General features: G+C 37.9%; 1 protein-coding gene across 5 annotated transcripts in view; it reads right to left on the reverse strand.

The window, feature by feature from the left end:
• DGKB (diacylglycerol kinase beta) overlaps positions 1–16,168 on the reverse strand; it is a 383,794-nt gene that overhangs the window by 323,968 nt on the left and 43,658 nt on the right. For 4 of the 5 annotated variants that reach the window (XM_027877901.1, XM_027877899.1, XM_027877900.1 and 1 more), the window contains exon 1: positions 10,678–10,786. The exons of the other annotated variant lie outside the window; for it this stretch is intronic. The gene's annotated coding sequence lies outside the window, so the exon portion shown is untranslated. Of the gene's footprint in view, positions 1–10,677; positions 10,787–16,168 lie in introns of those variants that run through there. 5 annotated transcript variants of the gene reach the window in all.

The following is a 16,168-nucleotide window of genomic DNA, read 5'->3' on the forward strand; positions in this document are numbered from 1 at the left end:
ATTTACAAGTATTATAAAAAGTGAAGAGTAGTATATACGGAATAATTTATGGGAAATATATTGTTTTCAATTAAGTGTGATCACCAAATTCACAGAAGTACAGTTCCTGGAAACAGACTCCCAGTGTGAATAGTCACACAAATTAAGATATAATACTGTCCCCAGCTTCTTCCATATTTAAATTTAGAATACCAGACCTTCAAAAATTATGACAGTAACTGCTTTGCTTAAGTATCTTCACAGATGAGCACAGAAGATGTACAAACATGACCAAAGTTTATTATATATTATTCTAAACTAGAATTATTGCAGTATTTTGTCCTCTTTCTTCTAGTAGTATTATTGTTTTAATGACTTAGTTTTGTATTATAAACCTTATGTTATGTTTTAGCCTGCTTGGATACATTCTGTGGCTTTTGGTAAGGGTATGTAAAACTGATGCTCAGTGAATTCCAATCTGCATGAAGCATCTAATGACGTTTCCTGAGGCTGTAAATGCCTAGACACAATGATTCATGTGACCACTCGAGCTCCATGTTCCCATTTCTATATTAAAAGAGGATGAACATGGTGATGTTGATTTATTTTAAATAATAGCAACGATACTGTAATACAAAGTCAATTATTTATTACTAATACATACACACACATAGAACCAGTTACTTACAAAGTTCACTTCTGTGGGACATATGATCTAGATAAAAACTGTATTTCTGTCGTGTTTTGGACTTCACTCAGATGTAATGTGATGCCAGCTAGGGTTAGTTACTTGGTTAGGAACTGTTTCTCTAACTACCACCTCAGAACTTCAATTCCTGTAAGTAACTAAACTGTAATAGACACCTTCTGACAGCTATAAATTTAACCATGTTCACAACATCAGTGAATATATGCTGGCATATTCAACATGTGGTAAATATGAATTTATAAAGAAAATATGCATTCTTATATGTACACACCCATGTTGTTAATTAGGATAGTCCAAGTCTTTATGTATTATGGAGCAGAATATTATGTATTAGGGTAAGGTTAGAAGACTAGTAAACAGAAAAACAAAACAAAAAAATCTAAACATTTCAAAAATGTTTTTAAAACATTTTTATTCCTAATAATTCTTTAAATGAGTACATTTATGCAAAAAGTGTGATACATTAGACTGTTATGAAGTGTATCTTTTAAATAATTTAAAGTTCACTGTGTATTTTATTCACAAAGAAAAACAATCCTTTTCCAATGGATTATCAAGTCATTATTCTAGTTGTTAAATCCATACCAATGAAATATTTAACACAGACACTGTAATGTTTTGAAGGATAGATACCGGAAAGATTTAGAGAGTTGAAACAGACTTTAGGTATAATATAAGTATGAAATCCCCTAATAGCCTGACTCTCCTTTTTCTTGCTTGCTAATGCTATCCTCCACTTCCCACTGGAATAGTTTAATATACCTCAGCATTGATGAATCCAAAGTAATGCACACAGAAAAAAAAATCCTAGCATTATACTAAAAGTGATAAGTAGTAAGCTCATCAGTGATGAATTATCACTCAGAAATAAAATAAAATCATGGAATTATAATTAGAAAACATCAGATCAGTGCTTAAAGGCATTCAAAATAAAAGTATTTGGAAAGAAACAGAGAATAAAACAATATATTTCACTGTATAGATCCCTGATACACTTGCATTCTGAATAACAGAGTATTTTGGATTTTCAAACTGATTACAATAGAACTGGAAAAAGAGGACAAAAAAAGATGGAGCAACCTGATTATAAAGCGTAAGAGTAGACTAGAATTCTTCCAGCTTCAAGATGAAACAATGGACTATCACAGATATCTGTAAAATAATAAATGTGTATAGAGTGTTGGAGCCTGGGGCAACGCTCTGGAGATGCTCAGCCTATTGTTATATTCTTCCCTTGATAATCACTGTGAGAAGACATCATACTAGTCCAGACAGACTTCAGTAAAGCGATCCTTATGCTTCCAAAAAGAGGTATGAAGAATGATCCCATTCACCTGCCCTACTTGTCTATAAGCCACAGGAACTTTAAGGACAATGTACAGAATATGACTCCACCAAAAAAAAAAAAAAAAAAAAAAAAAAAAAAAAAAAAAAAAAAAAAAAAAATAAAAAAAAAAAAAAAAAAAAAAAAAAAAAAAAAAAAAAAAAAAAAAAAAAAAAAAAAAAAAAAAAAAATCCAGAAAACTGGTTAATAGTAAATATTTTCCTCTAAAAAAAAAAAAAAAAGAAAAATAAAAGGTAAATGCTACACTATTTATACACTCTGTACTGTGGGTGTTCACTTGCCACACATATGAAACATGCTTCCCACAAACAAAAGATTTTACTGGAAATTTACATAGTTTTCAAAAATAAATAGATAATAACTACTGGAAATATCTCTTTTAGTTGTAATTGTGCTGCTATCATTTACAGAATCCAAGTACAATCATATAAAGGAATGTAATCTGCATTATCAGCTCTTCAAAAGAATACGTCTACTATGTATAAGATTCTTCTCCATGATAAAATTCATGACAATACTTAGGGTCTTCATCATGCTGTTTACATCAATTATAAGGTTTTTAAGATTATTATGAGACTTTCACAGTATTAAAACAGAAAGGTTATTCCACTGTGAACTGTCTTTCTTTCCCTCCCCTCCTTGAATTCCATTAGGCTATCTTAAAAAAGAAAGATTCGGTAGAATTTGTGTTAAATCTGCAGAAACAATGACAACATTGTTGAAGACAAGGTAAGACTAAGTATTATCTTCCCTTCTACAACACCCACAGGTTGAAAATCATCACCACATCTGTTCTGCCTTTAGCAGCTTGATTATTGAATAGCCTAAAATCTCTCCAAAGAAACTTTTCTTTAAACAGCCTCACTACTGCTTGCATATCCCTAAAACATTTAAATGGATGTAGTAGATATTGGGTTTAAATTTTTGAGACATTTAGGTTCTATAAAGAAAATAGACATACAAGTTCAATACACCTACAGAGGTGTCAATATGTCTCTCACAGAATTGGATGAAAATCAATTTTGATATCAATATGTAATAATGATCTACATGCATGATTCATATTAATATGTCAATAGGAAACAATTATCAGCATATATGTAGATATCAAAACACAATGTTCAGCAACAAGATCTTCATATTGGCATACATGCATCAAGTTCCCTGGGGAGGAACAGCATTCGATTCCTTCATGGGTTAATACTTTGCTCACAACTTAAAAGAGATGGCACCTGCTCTGCCAAATACATATTTGCATTTCCAAAGAATAAGAGCAGTCAACAAGACAAGGGGAGGAGTTATGAAACTTCTCCTGAATAAATTAAAGAACTCTACATGGAGAAGGAATGAAACATTTGAATCTGAATGAAAACTGCAGAGGATGCCAAGAAATATGTACAAGAATTGGCAAACTCTTCCTGCTTCTGATGCTCTCCAGTGAAAGCTGGCCAGGAATGTAAATAATGCAAGACAAATCAGAGCTTGACCTCATAGCAAATCTAAGGAGTTGTACCTTGTCAGAATACATAGAAGATTTTGATCTGATTTTAGTACAAATGAAGGAAGAATGTCTTTCTGTTCTACAACTGCTGTCATTGTTCCACAGTAGTTTACTTTGGATTTTGGATTCTGAAAAGAATGGTTTTATTTAATTTTACTTTAAGATGGCAGATGAATTAAGGATAAGCTACAGAAATTTTCAAAGTTTCTTGATGATGAAAGCTTTACTCCACCCCCATAGCAGTGGTTATCCTTTTAGCCAGGGTCCCGGACTAATAATGCAGAATTCACTGTCTTAATACATCAGTGTATTAGGATACTGAAAGGGTAAGAAGTCATTTCTTTCTTTAGATGGACAGGATTTTGCGAGTCACTAATGTAGGATTCAAAATGAAAAAGCTTCACTGAGTGACCACAGTTGATCAGGCATGTGCCCTGGACTTAGATAAGGTCAGAGGGAGTATGGTCCAAATCCTGAAGGTGTGCTCTTAGAAGTATAAGATCTTTTGTATGTCTCATATTTTGTTATTAGTTTACACTACAGCTATCTGTTCCTTTAACTACATTGAAATACGACTGAATATGTTCCTGTTAGTTGGGAAAATGTATTTGTCAGATTCTACAAATTCTTCTGCCATTGACAGATGACCTACCCTGACCTCATTAGCTCAACAGAATATGAACACATAAAAATCCTTAGTAGAGACCTGAACTTCATTGGAGACGCCACTGGATACAAGCACAGGATCAGCTATCAAGACTGTTTTTCTCAACAGAAACAGAGATATGCAACAATCACAGCACTGGTGTACTGTGCAATACAGGGTAGAAAAATAAACTAACAAATACTCATATAAGCTGGCTTTGTAGTTTCTCTGTGTCTTTTTAGAGAAAACAGTCTGTGACAGAACATAAAGCTTTTCTACAAGTCACTATTTTGAATTTACAAAGGCAAAAGTTTTCATAAATGGATATGATATTTTACTATGTGAAGAACAAAGTAACCATTTGGCATTTTAAATTTATAGAGGAAGTAAAAGAGTATCCTTATCTGAGTAATCTACTACTTTAAACAACACCTAATCTTCAAAGCTGGGCATTTCCCCAGGATTCCTCCAGCCATTCTATTTTTATGAAGTAAAGGTTGTGTCAACAGCACTAAGCCTAACAAAGGGCAATACAGTTTAATATCTCTGTTATATGAAAGATCATATGGTTTAGGAGGTTTGAATTCTTTGACATAGAAGTTATCAGCCTCTTTAAACACAAACATGGTTGTTAGTGCTTTTAAAGTAAAGACAGGCAAAATGACCCACTGCCCCTCCTGAGCAGAAGGCATTGCAGTACTTGTACAATATCAAATTTACATCAGCCTATGATGACAAACCTCGTCACAGATGTAGTAGTTTTTCAATGCGTGCGACATGTAGAACAAAGTAAACCTAAATGCCTGTGTAAGACTTCATAGTTTCAAAGTAAATCCAGAATTTTTAGAAAACTCTGCAACTTTATTTTCCATTAAAATGTGTTACTGGAATATTTTATATCCATAAGGAATTAGGATAGAGACTTTTTGATAAAAACATACTGTAGTCATGTTTTTGGGATATGAAGAAAAATAAAAATGCTTTAGAGTACTTGTTAATTTAGATCCATTTAAAAATAGGTCATTTGATATTTAACTTCTGGTATGTGGCCCATTCTAACGAACTACTGTTTTAAGGCTATTTTACTTTGTATTTATATTCAGTAATGCATGGAGAAGATTTGATACATTCTTAGGATTTCAATTCTTCCTTACACTTCTAGTTGAGAAAATACCCAAGGGTATAATTTATCTCACCCAAAGCTGGATGCCTTAAAATTAGACTTGAAACTGTGAAAGAGTCATCCCAGCCAGGCACCCTTTATAATGAATTGAGAGACCTGGATACATCCAGAATGTACTTCAACTGACCTATAAAGGATGTTCATCTTAAAATTAAAATTTCCCCCAGCAGGTGCTTTTGACTTTCCATTAGCAATAATAGAAGAGACAGAAGGTAACCAGATGGTATTTAGATATTGAATAGAAGAGAGATTATATCCATTAATGTATATTTTTAACATTTTCAAAACTTTTTACTCTAAATGATGACTAAGTATAAAGAAATAGACAAAGATATTGTGTAAAAAAATTTACAGGTGTAAAGAAGCAGCAGTTCAGTTACACAAAGGAGATTAATCCAAGTTTTACATTTCTAATCCTAAAACCTTTTCCCAGAATTCACTAGCTCAGGTTTTTTTAAATTTTAGAAAAAAACTTTCACTGAAGACTAGCCCTGGAAAAGAAAATAAAAGAAAAAAAACGCAAACCAAAACGAAAAACTAATGGTAATCATTAAACTTCCTTTTGCTTGCTTAATTCATTCCTGCCTGTACTCACACATTTTTCAGTTTTCATCTACTTCAGTATGATTTCTTTGGCTAGTAAATGTTCTCTTTTTTCTTTTTTTTTTTTTTCCTCTTTTTCCTTCCTCCCTTTTTAAAATCTATTTCTGGCATAATATTACCTCCCATTCAATTGATTAATTCATAAATTCATGCAGGAAACATGAGAAAATCCACAATTAAAGAGGCAAAAGATGCCACTGGAAAAAAAGCAGCAGACTCTTGAGTCTTGGGATGCAGTGGTTCATACTGCTTATCTACAGTCTAGATTTACAAGAAAACACTAGTTCTCCTTTCAGAAGACAAGACAAGAAAACTTACTGACTTCACAACATCTGTGATTCTTTACAAGGTTGACACAGCTGCCTCACTATTTCCCATTTCTCTATTTTTACTTAAATTTAGCTTGTCAACCCTCTAAGACCACAAACATATAAATATGTAATTGCATGAAAAAGTCATATATACTTCAATAGTGTTCAGGAATGATTTCAGGTAATTTCCAAACTCAAACCACTGTAAACATCAGAACTGTCCAACTGATAACAAAGTTGGGCCAAAAAGAATAAATTTGACTCGTTGCTTTTACTTTATGCAATATGCTTTAAAAGACAAAGGAAATGGGAATGAAGTTTCTATTAACTGTGTGAGTTCTCCACATTCCCTGACTAAACCACCACTACATTGGAATGCTTCATAATATTCCACAAGGCAACTCAAAAGGGAAGTGAAGCACACGTCATAGCAGAAGGCTTACAGAGTTTGATGCCCGTAGTGTAACAAACTTTTGTGAAAATTTGCATTGTGTGTCTGTTGAGATTGTTCCTACTGCAAGGATTAGAAAGTGAGCTAGTTATTACAATTACTGAACACTGGACATCTCACTGAATGTCTAATAAAAAAAATCACAACTTCAAACCAAGTAATCAAAATGTGGATGAAAATCAAACTAAAAAAAAAAATTAAATAATTCATGGCATTTGTACTAACTAAATATTCCTGCCAGCATAACAAAAAGGTCCATTCATAAAATCTCAAGTATACAAGAAAGAGGAATCTAGATGTCATTTTAGTTATGGTTTACTACAGTAAACAATAAACATTATCTAAAAATAAAAAGCTAATTGGTCCCCACAACTGAAAGTCTAATTAGTAACACTGTACTGACAAACATGTCCACAACTTTGCTTGTCTTTTTATTTTTTAGGGCAAAACAATAGCATCAGAGTTGTTCATTTGCAATTCAAACTTGTGTTAAGGGGTTGGACAAGAAATAATTAAACAGCCTCCAAATACTTACATTTGTTAGGCTTTTAAACTTGTGGCAAACTAACTAATATCCCCCCCAGGGCTAGACTGCTGCAAACATTATTCAGAGAAATATTCTATTTTCTTCAGAAACAATTAAAAAAGAAAATGTGTTCTACATTGCATAAAGCTCTTTTACAGGGTGTTTGGGGACAGTTAGTCATCTCAATTCCAACTAAATAAATAAATATTTACTTCTCAACTTCCCAAATTAGCCAAAATATCTTACCTGCATCAGATCATTTCTACCCATAGTATGAGCATTAAGAATGTCATGAAAACTAGGTCAGGTTGACAAACTGAAGATACCAGTTTTTAAATTTATAACTTTTTTCACTCTTTTAGACAAGGTATTAAAAATTCAAACTCTTCTCAGTGAGACCCACAATGTCACTTCTTCAGCTTTCCTACACTACTGTGAATTTGCTGGTTTAGCTATAAAAGTAGTCCCCAAAGAGAAAATTATTAATAAAATACTGTAATGAAAAACTAAAATTCTGGATAAGTAATTGTCTTGAGTCTCCTATTACTGTTACTAATTATTTTGCAAGTGCCACAGGAAACAATGGACTCGCTGAAGAAACTCGACTGAAGGTCAACAGATCCTTTAAGTGGAATTGTTGTCACCAAAAGATTTTTTTAACCTTTTATACTATCTCTTACTGATTAAACTAGCTGTGAAATGCCAAAATTCCTTTGGACCTAAACTTATTCTTCACAAGTGTAAAAAAATTGGAAATGACATTCAGAGCAAGGCCCAGTACATTTTATTGATTTATTTTTCACTTTAGACAGTACTGCAAAGCTCAGTTGGGAACTCCTGAAGTAGCTTGCAAACTTTACTTGATAAAAACAAGAAGTAGGGAGCTGGAATAATGATTTCAGATGGCCAGTATCGAGTTCTTCAACAGCACTGCACTCTGTTGATGTCTCCCAGATTTCACTGACAGAGCTTTCTCGTAACTTTAAAATAAACGTAAGTGTCCTTCACAAGTACCTTGTCCTTTCCAAATTCTTTTGCTACGGCACACCAAACAACAAAAAAAGACCTGTTGTTTCTGTAACCCTTCTGACTGTTGCCACTCTTCCATAATTCCAGATATAGATGGGAATATTTCATCATACACTTTTTACATGGATCCACAACTCCTACCATGACATGAGAAGATACACTGTGAATATACAGATAAAGTGCTCTTTGCAACAAAGTTAACTTTAACCAAGGAAACACCAGAAATAATAAAGGCTTTAAAAGACTTGTTAAAAGTGTATGCAGAAGGTTTATCAATAATATAGTAAAGGTCATAATTCAAAGAAAATGAAACATCATATAGCATCTATACTCAAAGAGTGTTTGGACAATAATTAGTCATACAGTTTAGTTTTAGGTAGTCCTGTGAGGAGCCGGGCGCTGGACTCTAAAAGTCCTTATGGGTCACTTAAAACTTGAGATATTCCATAATTCTATCCTATGTGCTGTTAATTCTTATTACATTTAATATGAAGCATGACTTCAAACCATTATCCTTCATTTCATATGTACCATTCATAAGAACTCAGTGCTGCTGTCATACACACACACAAAGCAAAAAACGTCCAGTCCAGATATCCAGTCAAATTATTCAAGTTTTCCAGTATTAACCTATAGCTACCTTTACTCCCAAGTGTGCTATTTACACCCTGCTTTATCAAAATGCTGCTTTAACAGGTTTCAAACAACTCTTCCTCTTTTTTCCTGTTCCTGTGATCTCATTCCATTGCCAAGATGTACCTAGATTTGTCTTATAAAGTGGCACTTACATGACACTTAATTCCAGAGCAGAACCAGTGCAGAACCTCCCTATAAGTAAAAAACCTGATGTGTAATGCTCTTCAAAACAATTATTAACTTTATTATTTTGAAACTGCATAAACTCTTAAAAAAATATCTCTTCATTCATGTATTGCTGCTGAACACTGTTCCTTGAATGTTTGACACCTACAGGTGTTTAGAAAAGATGATTTGAGCTTGAAAGTAACAATTCCAATATATTCCTTCTCCCTAAACAAACATAACAAAGTGTAATTTTTATTAAACCTCCTTAAGAGCAGTAACTTCTGTTGTTTACAGGCACCTAAATTAGATTAACACAATTGGACCCAAATATTTCAAATTCATAGCATAAAACATATCACTTCAAAACCATTTCATGTTATTGAATAATTGTTTCAGGCCTTCTCTGCCATGATAAACAACCAAGTCTTTCTAGCTTGACAAATGAACAAGAGACAACATAAGCCCCTGGAGGAAAGTGCTGCTTCATGATGCCCCCTGTTTCTTGATGATTGTTTTCCTTCTCTACCAGACAGGCATTTCAGGCTCTGAGCAATACCAGATTACCACTTTGGGGAGAAACAAGGGACTTATTTCCTGTCATTTTATCCATAAAGCATAGCACAAGTCCAGTCATTTGGGAATGCATATTAGGTTCTTGGTATGGACCTTTCTTTCCCGGATGTATAATGACTTTCTAAATATGTGCATCATACCATTCAAGTGCAAAGAACAACTATTACCTTGCTACATTAGGTCATTTGACCTAAATGGGAGCAGCAAATGTTAAGGGGCTTTTATAAAAACTTAAAAAGACTACTCTTCCTGCTACAATTACTGGTTTTCCCCACCCTGTTACATTGCCTTTTTATTTTATGATAGGATTTCAAAAATTTTCCATTTTCTTTCTAAACTTACATCAACCAGATAAAAATGTTTCTGAAAAAGAATAAAGTTCTCACTAAAATTATAGAAAAACAGTCAAACAGAATAAAGAACTGAAGGCCCTACAATGTGCTTGTTCAGCTAGGGAGGAAAAAAATACCTATGATACAGTAATCTGCTGAAAAAAACCCTTTAATCCATATCCAAAGCAGGATACTTACAATGCACTCACAAAAAAAAAAAAAAAAAAAAAAAAAAAAAAAAAAAAAAAAAAAAAAAAAAAAAAAAAAAAAAAAAAAAAAAAAAAAAAAAAAAAAAAAAAAAAAAAAAAAAAAAAAAAAAAAAAAGAAAGAAAGAAAGAATAAGTTTAAGAAGACCAGTCCTTAAAGCATAAGTTTTTATTTGCATCTGTGTTTCCTGCCCTCACTGTGTTCGCATCCACGCTGGATGCCTCACATTTCACCGTTTGAACCCTGCTATCGGGGGCAGCATCAGGACACTGGATGGGGTTGAGCAAAGTGATGTAGGTCAACGAGGCAAATTGGCAGTAACAAGAAATCCAAGCGACACATCGTGACACATTCAATCCGGCACGGTTAGCCACAACTTTCAGCCTAGCCCCTTCACTACGCCCAGACACACACCCGCGCACCACGGCCCCCCCCAGTTCCGAAACCACTTCGGCCGACCAGAGACTCGCGAACTTACTGCAGTGCGATGCGGGCGGAGGGAACGCGCGGCCCTGGGATACGAGCGAGCCTAGCGCCCTGGGCAGCCGCGGGACCGGCCATCCAGCCGGGCCACCGCCGGCGACGGCGGCGACACCGCCACCAGCCCCCCCGCCCCGCCCCGCCGCCGGCTGCCGCAGCCTAGCGCTCCCGGCCCGGCCCCGCGGGGTCACTGCCGCCCTCTGCCCAGCTTCTCGCCGCCCTCCGCGGCACAGCGCAGACCCCGCAGCCGTCCTCCTCCCAGGAGCAGGCAGCCGCCTCCGGGCCGCGCGGTTTTAAGCGGCGGTGCGCCAGCACATCTCCCACCCCTTTCCCGGCCGGGCGGCAGGGGGGAGGGGAGAAGCGACACACACACTCACACACACACTCACACACACACGCAGACACCCCTCCCAAGGCCCCTCCCGCCCCCCGCGCAGCTGCGGTACCTGTTGTCCGGAGCCCGCATCCCCCGGGCGCCGCCCGCCGCCCCGCGCCCGCTCCGCGCCGGGGCGGCGATGCGGCAGGAGCAGCGCACCGCTCCGCAGAGCTCCGCTCCCCTTCTCCACCCGCTCCCCGGCGCGCAGAGGCGCTACGCCCGCGCAACACTTACCCAAAGTTTACCGGATCTCCCCGCCGATGGCGACCACCCCGGGCTGCCGGTCGCCCTGCCGCCCGCTGCCAGGCAGCGGGGCTGTGGCCGCGGCCGCCCCCGCGCAGCCGCGGGGCACGGAGGGGCCGGGCGCGGCCGGCGCTGCGCACCTGCAGGGCGGCCCCGCGCGTACCTGCCCGCGGGAGGAGCGGCGGCCGCGGAGCCGCTCCCGGCAGGTGCGCGGGCACTGCTCCGCCGGAGCCCGCGGCTCCAGGAGCCGGGAGAGGCTGCGCCCCCGCTGCCACGGCTCCGGCCGGTCCCCAGCAGCCGCCAGCCCCCGACAAGGCCAGCCCGATGCCCGGCTCCGCGCCCGGGAGCCACTTCAGCAGCTGCCCGCCGTGCCCCGCTCGCCAGCCTCCATCCGGCCGTCCCTGCCGAGGGACCTTCGCGAACCTCGAAATGCTCGAAATGCTGCCTTGTACCCCTGCTTCCAACACCTGTTTCGAAACCTCTCTGTGGGTAGCAATACCTCGGCAGATTTACTCGGAAAGAAAAAGAAGAGCAACCGGAGCAGCAATGGCATGGAAATTGATGTCTTTGTGCCAGTGCCTCCCACTTGAGGAGACACAGAACAACGGAGCTGATCAAACTTTCAGTGACAGGTTCCCAGTATATTTAATGGGAATTTGTCTTGACCAAAAGGAACTCATATGAAACACTGGAAGATTTCTAAGCACTAATAAAACTGCCAAGCTTCCATCCTCATCGAGTCTTGAGTGGCCAGATTAACCTCAGAATATCAGCTGTGAATCTGATGGTTTGTTTAATTATAATGACTATTAGTTCCCACTTAAATTAACTTTGTTGGAATATGGCACCAAAATACTTCAGCTTTGAAGGGTGTTTCAGGCAATCTAGGTGAGATTTAGCACTGCTAATAATTTTATATAATAAATCCCTAGAAGCTTGAAAATACAAAACATTTACCAGTGGGGTTTGTTTCTTTTGTACCTGTATCCATTCTTCCTTCTTGCAACTTTATGTATGTAATGCAACAAATACATATTTATAACATACACTGATATAAAGGCATTCATAACTAAAATTTCAGTTTGATATAATTTTGTTGGTCTCTAATAAGCTCAAAATCTGTTTAAAACGATGCATTCCACTCTCTTCACAGGCACACAAAACCAAAAGAAACAATAATTTTTCTATAACTTGGGAATAATGTGTTCTCAGAGCTGTAGTATCACAGACACTAGCCTTTAAATTCTCATCCAGTAATCAACCTTATAAACATCTTTCCAAACAGCAACTTCATAGTAGCACATGTCAAGTACTTGGCTTTAGTCCCCTATGTTTAATATATAGCTTTCCCTTTAAAATGCTGATTTCAAGAGGTTGTTTTTCTCCCAGGGAAGGAATTCAGTCCCAGTATATTTCAGCCTCGAGTTACTAAATATGGATCAAAACCCTGAAACACAGATACTTGATTGTGATCAATCGTTCCAGTACAACACAAAATTTTTATAGGCCTTGCAATAAAATGTTTGATATAGTGGTTTGAGGGAAAGCAGGCTGATTTGGAATGACCCTATTGCCTTAAAAATCGCTTTCAAGCACTCTCAGTTACACAAGGTCATATAAAAATGAAAATACCTCCAAAAGTTATATTCAAAATTAAATACATTTTTTTTTATGTTGTGCATAACTTCCATATATTCACTTCAGTTGGGCCTTTACTGTTCTCTTCCGCTGCATAGTAGGACAGTGTTCAACTTCAGTTCCTATTGAAACGGAAGGGTTCCTCAAGTTCATGTACAGTGTGGAATGACAACTCCAATGACATTTGTAGCTTAAAAACTCCAAAGTTAAATTTGAAGGTACTATGGCATAAGACGGAAAATTAACCCCTTCATTAAACATTTCATTTGCCTTAGAAAAGCAGCAACCCTCACAGAGGCCAAAGCCAACTCAGTACAGCTGAGCTGTGAAAGATCAATGCAAAAGATGTCAAACTGAAGAACTCTTAACATTTGGACTTTTTTTTTTTCCATTGGAAAATACTTAGGAGATTGATACTCTCATGCCTAGCTTTAGAAACATTGTTGCATTATGTGCAGTTTTGAGAATAGGTGGAGGATGGGGATGGATGGATTATGGTAATGTCTAAAAGCTTCCTCAGCACAGCACTCAATGGCATTGTTTGTGAGTAGCACATTCGTGTAAGCAGCTTTGTTCTGGTTTCAATGCAAAGCTTCATCATCCTGTTCCAGAAGCAGGATGCTTCCCAAATTGTCTATGCTCCTGTCCTCTCCTCCTTTAGTCAAGCTCCTACCATAAACAGATTAAAATATGCAAAAAGTTTGTCTCTGAACAGCTCACTCCCTCACAGAAAAGAACAGATGTCTAGAAACCACAGCCAGAATTTTAAATATTAAATTTATTATGCTATATACTTAGATCTGTGTTTAGATATTTAAATGAATTTTGTTGCTAAGCATGACTTTAAGACGCTCATTTAACACAACTATGATGAACTTGGGCCCCTAAATTTTGATATGATTCATGAAAGAAAAAAGCACCAAACTCAAGACCCTTAAGAGCAATTTTTCAGTTTCCAATACATTTTATTTGCTTTTAAGATGTTGCAACAAGATCAGTCATCTGCAGTTACTCTATGTTAGTGGTTTTGAAAGAAACAGGGTTCAGGCTTACAACTCTGACTTCAGTGGTGGCATGACTGTATGAAGTCACAGATACAAACTGTTGAAAAGTAGTCTGACTCCATGTAAAATCAGTTGAGGTAACAGCAAGCTATAAATAAAGAAAACCCGTTTCAGAATACATGGTTATCAGAAACAAATGTATTTCACTGAATTTGTTAAAGGAAAAAAATAATTTTCTCAAAACTTGATTCATGTATCTAAGAAAATTTTTACAATATATGAAGGTTTTTGTGGAGAAAATGGAATATACTGAACAAATCTTTCTCACAGTAATTCTATACTTCGTGTATTTTCATCAGAAAATGTCAATATACTGACAGACTACATTACTCCCTTCCAGAAACAGGAAATTCACAAGCAATCAGTAATAAGGATCCACAGAGAACTCAAACTATTTTGTCAGAAATAAGACTTTTCATAGATCATGCTTGCATTACTTTTTATTAGTTATTGTAGTGATAAGGATATAGCATAGAACAGTATGCGTAGGACATGTGACACACGGTAACATACTTATTTGCACAGTTCAAGACAGAAAAAGTTCTTGTGAAATACGCACAGCCATTTGCAGGTCTGCTGCCACTCATGTTACAGATATTTGATACATATCTATATAAAATCTATGGCAGCTCTAGGAAAATGTGCCACAGAGCATACATTTGTACTTGAGAAAATCAAGGACTGTTGGCAAACTGGGGGAAATTACATTAATCAGGTGAATTATTGATTGTGGGCTTGTTATCCAGTGTACGAAGACACTCTAGCCAAATCTTTAGCTATTCTTTCATTAATGCAATCAAGATGTAAAACTGAATTCACACCTCTTGAATTAACACTGGCATACAAGCGTATTTGCTTGATAATCTAACTGCTACAGAACAGTATGTCGTACTTCTGTGCCTGGGCGAATCTGGGCTGAGTCCTCTTGGAACACATTTTGAGTCATATGAAGGACAGCAGAGTGCATCGGAACAACCTACATTAATTTACTAAGTGTTATACTGGGTTTGAATGGCCAGGTTTTGGTAGCAGGGAGGTACATGGGTGGCTTCTGTGGGAAGCAGCAAGAAGCTTCCTCCATGTTCAGCAGAGTGGCTCCAAGACAGACACTCTACTGGCCAAAGCTGAGCCAATCAGGAAGGATGGTAATGAATCTGTTAAAACATGTTTGGAAGAAAAAAAAATAAAAAAAAAAAATATATTGTGCAGATGTAATTACAGCCAGAGAAGAGCAGAGTGAGAATATGTGAGAGGAACAACTATTCAGACATCAAGGTCTCAGTGAAGAAGAGGGGGAGAAGGTGCTCCAGGCACTGAAGCTGAGATGCCCCTGCAGTCCATGGTGCAGACCATGGTGAAGCAGCTGTCTCCTTCCAGGCCACAGAGGACCATTGGGATGAAGAGATCCACCTGGAGCTCATGGAGGAGACTCGACGCCAGAGGAGGTGGATACCTCAAAGGAGGCTGTGAAGGAAGCCATAGGAAGCCCATGCTGGAGCAGGCTCCTGGCAGGAACCTGCTGACCTCTGGAGAGAGGACTCCATACTGGAGCAGATTTCCCAGTAGAACTTGGAATCCTGTGGGGAACCCACACTGGAGCAGCTGCACCCTGAGCAGTGGAAGGAACAACATGTAATGAACTGACCGTAACCCCCATTCCCTGTCTCCCTGCACTGCTAATGGGAGAAGAGGTAGAGCTTGGGAAGGAGTGAGGGGTGGGGGAAAGATATTTTTAAGTTTTATTTTACTTCTCTGTATCCTGTTCTGATTTTGTTGGTAATAAATTCAATTATTACACTCAAGATGAGTCTATTTTGCCCACAATGATTTTCAGTGAGACTCTCTTGGTCCTTATCTTAGCTCATGAACATTTATTGTATTTTCACTCCCTTGTCTAGTTGTGGAGGAGAGTGATAAAGTGGCTTTGATGGGTACCTGGCATGCAGCCAGGGTCAACCCACTATAGGGTAAACCTAGCCTGATGAATGTGACTGTCTTCTGTGATGCACTAACTGCATATATGGATGAGAGGAGAGCAGTGGATGGTACTTGGCTTTTGCAAGGCTTTCTGTGCTTTCCCCTAGCTTCTGTTCAAGCTGGGATAGAACAGACTGAGTGAGTGGAGACTAGACAGGTGTGATGGTTGTGTGGTTGGGTTAATGCACTGT

Source organism: Empidonax traillii, unplaced genomic scaffold (genome assembly GCF_003031625.1).
Source record: "Empidonax traillii isolate 1590-97213 ecotype Southwest subspecies unplaced genomic scaffold, ASM303162v1 scaffold35:size4298261, whole genome shotgun sequence".
Taxonomy (NCBI): Eukaryota; Metazoa; Chordata; class Aves; order Passeriformes; family Tyrannidae; genus Empidonax; species Empidonax traillii.